General features: G+C 46.5%; 1 long non-coding RNA gene across 1 annotated transcript; it reads left to right on the forward strand.

The window, feature by feature from the left end:
- Positions 1 to 5,479: 5,479 nt before the first annotated feature.
- Positions 5,480 to 9,850, forward strand: LOC123585638. The gene is made up of 3 exons (XR_006706330.1): positions 5,480 to 5,677; positions 6,009 to 6,100; positions 8,625 to 9,850. It is a non-coding gene; the product is annotated as an uncharacterized LOC123585638 (long non-coding RNA).

The raw sequence follows: 9,850 nt of genomic DNA on the forward strand, positions 1-9,850 counted from the left end.
CCGCGTCGGGCTCTGGGCTGATGGCTCGGAGCCTGGAGCCTGTTTCCGATTCTGTGTCTCCCTCTCTCTCTGCCCCTCCCCCGTTCATGCTCTCTCTCTGTCCCAAAAATAAATAAATGTTGAAAAAAAAAATTTAAAAAAAAAAATAAAAAAAAAAAAAAAAGTTTTAAAAAATAAATTAAAAAAAATAAAGAACTTATGTTTACCTAACAAATGTAATAAATAGCTCTTGATGTCTAGGAATGTGTTCTAAAAATGTCAGTAGATATGTTATTTGCCTTTCATTATTGTCTTTTAATCCTCTTAACATTTCAAGTTTAACAACCTGTTTTGCTTTTATTGTAATTTTTAAATTTTCTTCTTTATGGTGAGTGATATTGGCTTTCTGTTTATAAAGTACTATAAACTCCCATTTAAATATATTTCTTTGGGGAAAAAAACCAATATATTTCTTTGGGACACCTGGGTGGCTCAGTTGATTGAGCATCTGGCTCTTGATTTCAGCTCAGGTCATGATCTCAGGGCTGTGGGGTTGAGCCCACATCAGGCTCCATGTGGAGCCTGCTTAAGGTTCTTTCTCTCTCTCCCTCTGACCCTCTCCCCTGCTCTCTCTCGCTCTCTCTCAAATTAAAAAAAAAATTAAGGATGGTATTTATAAAAATAAATAAGTGAATGTATATATTTCTTTATGTTAAAACGGTGAGATGATTTAAAGACAAATAATATGTCGATAATAATACAGAAGTTACCCTGACATGGCCAAAAATTATGAGGGAGGTGTCCTAATGGCTGATTCCTCGCATCAAATCACTACTACCTGATTAGTTTTTGTTGAGGTTTTTTTTTTTTTCCATAACACAGAATCATTGTCAACAGCAAGATCCTTAATAGACAAAGGGGCATGGGGACTGGCAAAGCAGAAATTCTGCAGAAGCTGCCTTTGTGATATTCTCAAAGGCTTTTAAATCCTATCTCGTGGATGGAAGCCAGAAACTCGGGCACCCAACAGAGAAAAAGTCAAATTCAAATAGATAAACTGAAATAATTAAAACCAGACAGTCCTAGAGCGTTAGGCTTCCTGCTACTAGTCAGGCGACAGCTTTTAGGGAAGTCTAGCCTTGATTCATGTGCTATAAACATGCTCACCTTTTTCATCCTTTGCTATGAACACTCAGCCTAGCTCACCCACTTTGTGGATCGCGGGTGGCAAACTTTAATCAGGGCTCTCCCCTGGGGCGTATCCTTGTTGTGACGGAGCGTATCACATTCCTTAGTTGAAAAATGAGGGGATGCAAACTCTTTTTAATGTTTGCTATGCCAACATTCCCCAAGGGAGGGGACTACAGAAAAGAGTTTTGGGGGACTTCAATGAATATTACTTGGAAAAGGAATTCTATGATTAGATGTTTGGAAAACTTTGAGTTAAAAGCTTTCTTTACTGCAGGCCAGCTCACAGCATTTAGTATGCTCTCTGGCCAGAACCATGAACTCAGTTTATCTCTAAGGACCAGCGTTTCATGGACCACCAGGTGTTCAGTGGTGCTAGCCTAGACAAAACATAATTAGGAAAGTGAAACTTTACCTGAATTAGACAACATACTCTCAAAGCTAAATTTGGGATAACTGGGGTTATCTGCTTTCTTGGATTATTCACATGCTGATCATTTCCAATGACGAAGCACCTGCTTTGTGCCGGCTACTGTGCTAACATCTCAATGAATCTTACGACAACCCTGAAAAGGTCTTCTTTAATCTCTACTTTAACAAAAATAAATTAAGGATCAGAAAGACTAAGTTCATCCATTTAACAAATTTTTCAGTTTATTTATTCTGAAAGAGAGAGAGCGCACGAGCAGGGTGAGGGCAGAGAGAGAGACGGAGAGAGAGAATCCCAAGCAGGCTGCCCGCTCTCAGAGCAGAACTCGACACGGGGCTCAATCTCATGATCCACGAGATCCTGACCTGAGCCGAAATCAAGAGTTGCACGCTGAACCAAGTCACCCAGGCGCCCCCATTTAATAAATTTTTATTATGAAGCTCCTGCTAAGCACTGGGCCTGACTCATTGGCTCCACAGCCCTAACGCCCTGCAGATTGGGCCCTGTAACCAAGAGTGAGCACTCTTGGCAAGCAGAAAAACAAACCTAACAGAGCTCCCGGCATATGTTTGGGAGATACCGTGACATAGTGGCTTGGAGCAGGGGCTCTAGAGTCTAAATCTGTTAGAATCTCAGCTTTTCCGTCTGAAAAATGGGTCTAGAAAGAATACCCCACCTCAGAAGGAGGTTGTGGGGATCGAGTGAAATCATACCGGGAATATGTTTTGCGTGGCACAGTTACATGGAAATGCTCAACAACTGTCAGCTTGACCTGTGGGTCAAGATGTAAGGAACTCAAGTGTTCAGGCTTTCCGTGAGCACACTCCCTGTCTCCTCTATCTAAAATCGCCAAGAGAGGGAGGAAGGGAGCGGAAAAGGAAGGAAGGAAAGCAGACTATCAAAAACGTTGATTCTTCTGGTCACACTGATTTGGGGTTGGTGGTGGCGTTCTAGAGTTGGCTTCCGTGTCAAGCAAAACTCCCCACGTAGAGATCCCAGCTCGTCTGGAACAGAGAACACTGGAGGTCAGAGTAGCTCTCCTGAGGGGAGAAACATTTTTGGACAAGAACACAGAGCGTTCAGAATGCACACAGAATCATCAAACTCAAGAAATCTGACACTAGGATTGAAAAATCACAAGTAATGGGAACTGAGCTGATGTCTTAAAGACTCTGGGAAGTCTGGTTGAGTGAGCAACTCCTAATTAAAGAACAGACCTGGACACAATGGGGACTTTGTGGGGGGTGGATCAGGCCAACATTCCCTGAAGTCCCTGATCAATCTGAATTCCACTAAGCACTACGTGCCTCTAGAGGTCACACAATAGGAAGATCCCAGAACTGCCTATGAAGAATTCTTACAAAAAAGTAAAAATAAAAACTTGAACCTGACTCCAATCAAGTCTCTAGACTTGATGTGATAGAAAACCCAGGGGGAAACAGAACATGTTAAATGACACCACAAAGATGCAATCGGCCAACCCAGAGCCAGGAAAACTATAGAACAAATGAACAAATAACTTTTGTTCAAATAAATGGATTTTTTTTTTTTTTTTAATTTGGGAATTGTTAGAGATTCATTCGGGTTTTGTTAGAGATTTGATGGGATTTAAGAAATGCAAAGTGTGGTACTTGTGTGGGTTCTATTCAAAGAAACCAACTGAAAAATGGCATTTTTTTGGAGACAACTGGGGAAAATTGAGCCAATTGGACAATAATTGAGTCTGAGTGTATTGTCATTATATCTCACCAGCAGGATATTAGATGATGTTAAAAAGTTCTTGCTAATTTTAGGTATGATAACAGTCTCATGTTATATTTTTCTTAAAGTACTTATTGGTTAGCGATAAATCCTGAAGTATTTACAAGCGACATGACACGTCGTCTGGAATTCACTTTAAAATATTCCAGCAAAAGCAAACAGACCATTAAAATTGCTTGGTTGGGGAAGACTGAATGAAACAGCAGGACAGTGCTTGAGGCTGAGTCTTGAATACATGGGGCTTCATTACCCTCCGTTCTACATGTGTGTATGTTTTTAAAATGCCATTAGAAGGTAAATGAATATAATTAATTTCTGAAATCTTGAGAGCTGAAACGGAGGAGTTTTCCAGGCTCCTATCAAAGGGAAAACTGGTATGTGGTGAGATTCCAAGAGGTGGCAGCCCCAGGGAGCCCTGCCGGGCAGCAGCTTCTCAGCAGCACAAGACGTCTACTCCCCGCACGGCCATTATAAAGCTGTCTATTTGACATGCTGCACTGGCTTCTATAATGTCTAACTATCTACAGAGCTAATTAAATGATTAGACTCAGAGCTGTGAGATGGCCCAGTTTACATGCAGAGAGTACCTCTTCCAACGCTGTAGCCACTAAGCGAATTCCCCTTGAAGTCATAATTAGTCATCCGGAGTGCTTCCCAATCAAGTTGTGTCTCTGATAAAGAATTCCCAGTTTGCTCCTAACACTTCCCTGGTGGTGAGATTGTTTATTTAATTTCAGCACAAACAGATGGAGGCGGGGGCAGACCAGGAGAAAAAGGTTTCTCAGTCTGGCCTGGAAGGGCCAGTTTTTGAGTTAGGGCGTCCAGTGAGGGGGGCCTCTACTGAACTAACAGGGACTGAGTTTATGCCTCTTCAAAGGCTCAGACACGGCCTGTTGCCTGTGATGTCTTTGTGATGAGGGAACTGTGCCCCCCGTCTTCTCTGCCAGCATCCATCAAGGTCAGAGAAGGGGCCTAACGCCCTTGAAGAGAAGCAACAGGGATGAACAGTGTGGGAGATGGAAAAGCCACTGTGCTGAGAACCAAAGACGTGGGCTCAGGGTAAGTCTCCACACTCATCTTGGGCCCTAGGGTCCTCGTCTACAAGATGGTGGCCGAACAAAGAGATTTCAAAGATTCCTTTCCGGTTACGAAATGGGTTTAAGTGGCTGGGTTCTTTTGAGAAATGGTCCAAAAACTCAGAGTGACATGTTTGCAGTTTCCATCCTCAGCAGAGCTATAAGCATCATAGCTTGGTGGCCAAGAAAGGACTCTGAAGCCAGAGCACTTGGGTTCTGGTGCAGCTACTGCCCAGCCCCCCACCCCCCGCCGCAACAGTGTGGCCTATTGCTTAACCTCTTGAACCTCGTTTCCCCTCTGTCAAATGAGGATAACAGCAGGAATTTCCTCGCAGGTTTTATGAGGACCAAGGAAATGACTACACATACAGAGCTGTTGCTATGACGTTTATCAAGAAAAGTAACACTTTATACACCTTTACAGCCCTAGGAGTGAAGCATGATGCTGTTGACATTTTGTGGTTGAAATTAGGCCCTCTCCACTGATTTTAGAGTCTGGAAGACAGGCATTCCTATTAAAACCTTGGCCCTAGGTGCGTCTGGTTGACTCAGACACCCACACTTAATTTCGGTTCAGGTCATGATCTCACATTTGTGACATAGAGCCCGTCTTGAGTGTGAAGCTTGCTTGGGATTCTTTCTCTGCTCTTCCCCTCACTCATTCCCTCTCTTTCTCTCAAAATAAAAACAAACCTTGGCCTTGACACTGATACTATTGATATGAAGTAGTGTTTATTGAACACATTATTTTCTAAACTTGCTTTTAAAAAATTTCTTTTAATGTTTTATTTATTTTTGAAAGAGAGAGAGAGAGAGAGAGAGAGCATGAGTGTGGGAGGGGTAGAGTGAGAGGGAGGAAGACACAAAATCTGAAGCAGGCTCCGGGCTCTGAGCTGTCAGCACAGAGCCCGATGCAGGGCTCGAACTCACGAGCTGCGAGATCATGACCTGAGCCAAAGTCGGATGCTTAACCGACTGAGCCACCCAGGTGCCCCTCTAAACTTGCTTTTTAAGTCAGAAGGTTGGAAGGACAGAAGGTTGGAAAGGACCTCTAGGGTTTTCCAGCTTCAGCCTCAATCAGAAGTTCAAGGCCATGTACAAAATCACTGCCCAGTGACACGTCGTGTTCTGCTTGAATTCCTCCGGGGACATGGGGCTTACAGCCCTCTGACAGACCTGCTCTTTGAACCTTGCCCCAGGAAAAAACATGAAAAGAAGTGAGGATCTTTAAGCTGGAAAACAGGTTAGTGGAAACATAGCTGACTTTAAATATTTGAAGGATCGTTATCAGTGTTAAAAGAAAAATGAACATTAAGCATGGCCATTAATGTATTGTCATTATCGTGATCATGTATCCACCTCGCGCCCTATGTCAGACACCACACAAAATGCCTTGTGTGACTTCCAATTTAATCCTTCAACATCCCCCGAAGACAGTATTAGTATTCTGATGTTATAGTTGAGGAAACTGAGGTAGAGGACAGTTAGGTAAAACTCTGCCCTAGGAGATACAGTCGGGGGCAAAAACAGGATTGGTCTGACTTTGGAAGGTAGAATGAGAACTGTTTTTGCAGAAATTCCTGGGACCCTAAGGCACCCACTGTCTGGGAAGCAGGTTTGGGAGCAACATGACAAGAACTTTAACATGAGACTGAACTCATTTCAGGTAAGGAAGGGTTGCAGGGCTTTTGTAAAACACACACACACACACACACACACACACACACACACACACACACTCTGATCAGCCTGACATGGGTTTCTGGAGAGACAGTGGGTAGACAGGAAGGGTGGGGACCTGGGGAGGCCAGACGGATGAAATGGGCTGGTAGAGAGGGTTGCCCATGGCCGGTGACAGGGCTGGAGAGAACACCCAGGAGGCATGACTGGCATGCCTGCAAATGTGTGGTCTCCAGCGCAGCTCTGCCTCCCCACTGTTCCCTCCACAGTGGACCCTATTCTGGACCAATCTCCCTGAGCAGACGCCACTCTTCCTACTTCACAGGGAAGGTAGAGGTCATGGGGCATAGCTGACCTCATCTGTCAGCCTCTCTCCATGACCTTCACTTCCTCCTCCCCTGCTTCAAGAACGGGGCTCCAAGAACATCTCGGGATCTTGACTTACACACTCTCCACTCTCTTTCTTGAACCTTTATCTGCCCTGTCCTGGCTTCTTTCCATCTGCCTGCCACCTTGTCAAAAACACAGGGGAAAATAACTCTTGTGATCCTGCACCCAGCTCGCAGCAAGTGTCCCGGGCCCTTTTCAAACCAAGCTTCTAAAACACAGTTGGCGCTCACTCTCTCCAGTCCTTTGAGGATCTGCCGTCAGCCCAGCCCATCCAGCTTCCAAACACACCCATGTGGGAACTGAGGACACCTCTGGCCTCTCAGTTCCTACTGTCCAGCAAACACTTGTGGCCTCAGCCTTACCTGACCGGATCTGTTACTCACTCCCTCTTTATGAAATTCCCGTTTCTCCTGGTTGCTATAAAACACGTTCTTGGTTTCCCCCTTACCTTTCTGGCTCTTTCTGGATCCTCTTTCTCTGGGGCCTCTTACTTGTTTACCAGGAGCCATCTGAGCCCCTATGCCCAGTCTAGACCCCCTGCAGGACCATTCACCCCCAGATGGCTTCTCCACACTGCCCACCCTCCCAATCTAGACATCCAGCTGTCACCCAACAAACACCTCAGCCCCTACATTGAGCTGCCTACTAAGGGGGGGAGGCTCTGGACCCTCCATGTAGAAAATAAAAAACTCCCCCCCGCCCCCGCCCTACAAATCTGCCAACAGCTTTAAGGGATTCCTGAGAGATGCTGAACTATACTCACCACCCTACACAATATGAAGTCTTAAAGCTTCCTATGGTCCTAGGCTAGAGCAAACTCCAGTGGGATCCTCTGACCCAACTCCTTCTGCCTTCCTCTAACCTCAGACCTTCTGGCTTTGCCTTTGCCTCGGCCCTCCAAGGCTGAACCGTGGGTATGTGATCTTTCCTCCACTAATTTGCTTCCTTTTGGTCCCTTCTCTCAACCCCCTATTCTCCCACTTCCCCAACACCTGCAATGCCACACATTACATCTCTATCGCAGCCCTCTCCCCTCCCCTTGCATACACTATTTATAGAGGCCAAATACATTATTATGTCAGCTACCTTTGCAGCTCACTTACATGTCGGGAGAATAGAAATGGCTCACACAGACACCATGACAGGTGCTGTGTCAAAGTCACGGACGAAGACCACACATGGGTGCTTCTCGGTCCTCAGCACGGGCTCCAGACTATGGAGAGGCCACATCAGCTGGGCCTCAAGGCACAGACTGCCTGAAAAGGAAAAGAGTAGCCTTCCCCACGGAGGGCTCCCAGGGGACCCAGAGCACCCAGGATCTCATAGAAACAAGAGGTGTCCTGGCCTCAGGACAATGCTGAGGGTGGGTGAGAGGAGGAGCAAGAAGAGGAACATTCTGGCTGGGAAGCTTGCAGACGCCCTGCTGTGGGTCTGCGTCCCAACGGGGCAACTGAATCAGGCTTCTCTGGGCTCCCTCTGTGCCCTTTGGCCTTTTTCCTTCACCAGAACCAGTGTTTGTTCTTTGTCAGGAGCAGTCGTCCTAGGCTGGTGCTTCTCCTTTTTCTTCTTCTGAGGCCAGCATTTCGGTGTGCTCCACCCCTGCCCTTTTCTTTGGCTCCCTCCTCCCCCAACTGGGCTGACCCTGGGGGGGGGGGTGGGGCATACCTTCCTCCTTCCCTCCTCCTTCTCCCTTTCTACCCTCCTCCCCCCCATCCTCCTCCTTCCTACCTACTTCCTCCCTCTCCCTGCCTCCTCCCTCCCTTATCCCTCCTCCCTCCCTCCTCCCTCTTACTTCTCTCCTCTCCTTCTTCATCCCACCTCCTTCTCTCTTCCGTCTGCTCCCTTCTCCCTCTACTGGGACTCAGAACTGTGCCCACCCCAGGGAGCTCAGCATGCATTTCATGAGGGACATTGGGTGTTGCTCAGATATTCTCAGACACCCAAGAACAAGCTGTAGATAACAGGGTGGTTATAGACCCTCAATGTACACGGGGCTCTCCTGTGGTTGCTTTCTGATAACCAAACACCTCGCTCAGGATGGGGACCCGAGATATTCTTACACTGCTCTGGCAACTCTGGACAATAATTTTTGTCTGGATACCCAATAACTTTTATTTCAGCTTGGCCCACTCTTGAATTCTCCGTAGATCAAAGCAGCTTAACCAAGAATGTCAGAAAGCAAGCATTTTCTGAATTAACAAGAACCACCACCACAATCTTTCAAGAAGAAGAAGAAGAAGAAGAAGGAGGAGGAGGAGGAGGAGGAGGAGGAAGAACACCAGAGGAAATATAAAAGAGATTTCAACCAGACGACTCTCACCTAAAAAGTTCTTGTAAAAATAGGTAGATCGTGTATCTGTCCCACATTGCCTGGGTCTCTAAAGCCCAGATAACAAAAATCAGTTCAAATCCTTTTTTTTTTTCTTCTTCTAAAATAAGAATTTATGGAATGCTGTTGCCTTTTAGAGGCTGGGAAAGTGGGAAACACCGTGAAGCTGAGCTTTGGCGTGATAACCACCGCCACCGCCGGGTGTCACACACCAAGGCGAGGCGCTGTGCCAACCGCGGCAGACACGTTACTTAATTTCACCCCCTTGGAGCCCTGTGAAACAGATATCATCGTCCCATTTCGCAGGCCCCAGAGAACGTATTTCATGACCCAGGAGTCAAACTCGATTCTTTCAAACTGCAAAGTCTTGACGCTTAGCCCCTGCACTCCCCCTGCCTCATGCTGTATTTCAGGTACCCGCCAGATCCATTACCATTCACTCCCATCGCCTTTAGCAAGACTCCCAGAATCATTCCCAGCTCAGCTAAGGGCAGAAAACACAGAACTCGTGGAGTGCTTGTCGCTTAATGTCTTGAAGGCAATACCAGTGCGATCTAGATCAGGACTTCTCAACCTCAACATTACGCATGCTTTGCCTGGAATAATTCTTGGTGGTGGTGGGGGGGGGGCTGTCCTGTGTGTGGTACGATGCTTAGTAGCATCTCTGTCCTCTGCCCACTAGAATCCAGCAACATCCCTTCCCGCCACCCGTCGTGGCAACAAGAGTATCTCCGGACAGGGCCAAGTGTCCACTGGGTGGAAGACACTGCCCTCATTTGGAACCACCCATCTAGACATCCAGACCGTCAGCGGGGACTCAACACCTCATCCCTGCCCCACCAACTTTGCTCTCTATGCTTTGCGTACTCCTACCTTGAAGCAACAGACCTGGCAATCCCACAGCAGGATGGGCAGGAAGAGAGTGGCTGTGAAGAACTCAGTAACAGGTGATCTCTAGAAGTCAGGTAGGTTGGCAGCTGGCATCGGGTTTCCGGATTTTTCCACATAGGCCAGTAT

The sequence above is a fragment of the Leopardus geoffroyi genome, chromosome C3 (genome assembly GCF_018350155.1).
Source record: "Leopardus geoffroyi isolate Oge1 chromosome C3, O.geoffroyi_Oge1_pat1.0, whole genome shotgun sequence".
Classification (NCBI taxonomy): domain Eukaryota; kingdom Metazoa; phylum Chordata; class Mammalia; order Carnivora; family Felidae; genus Leopardus; species Leopardus geoffroyi.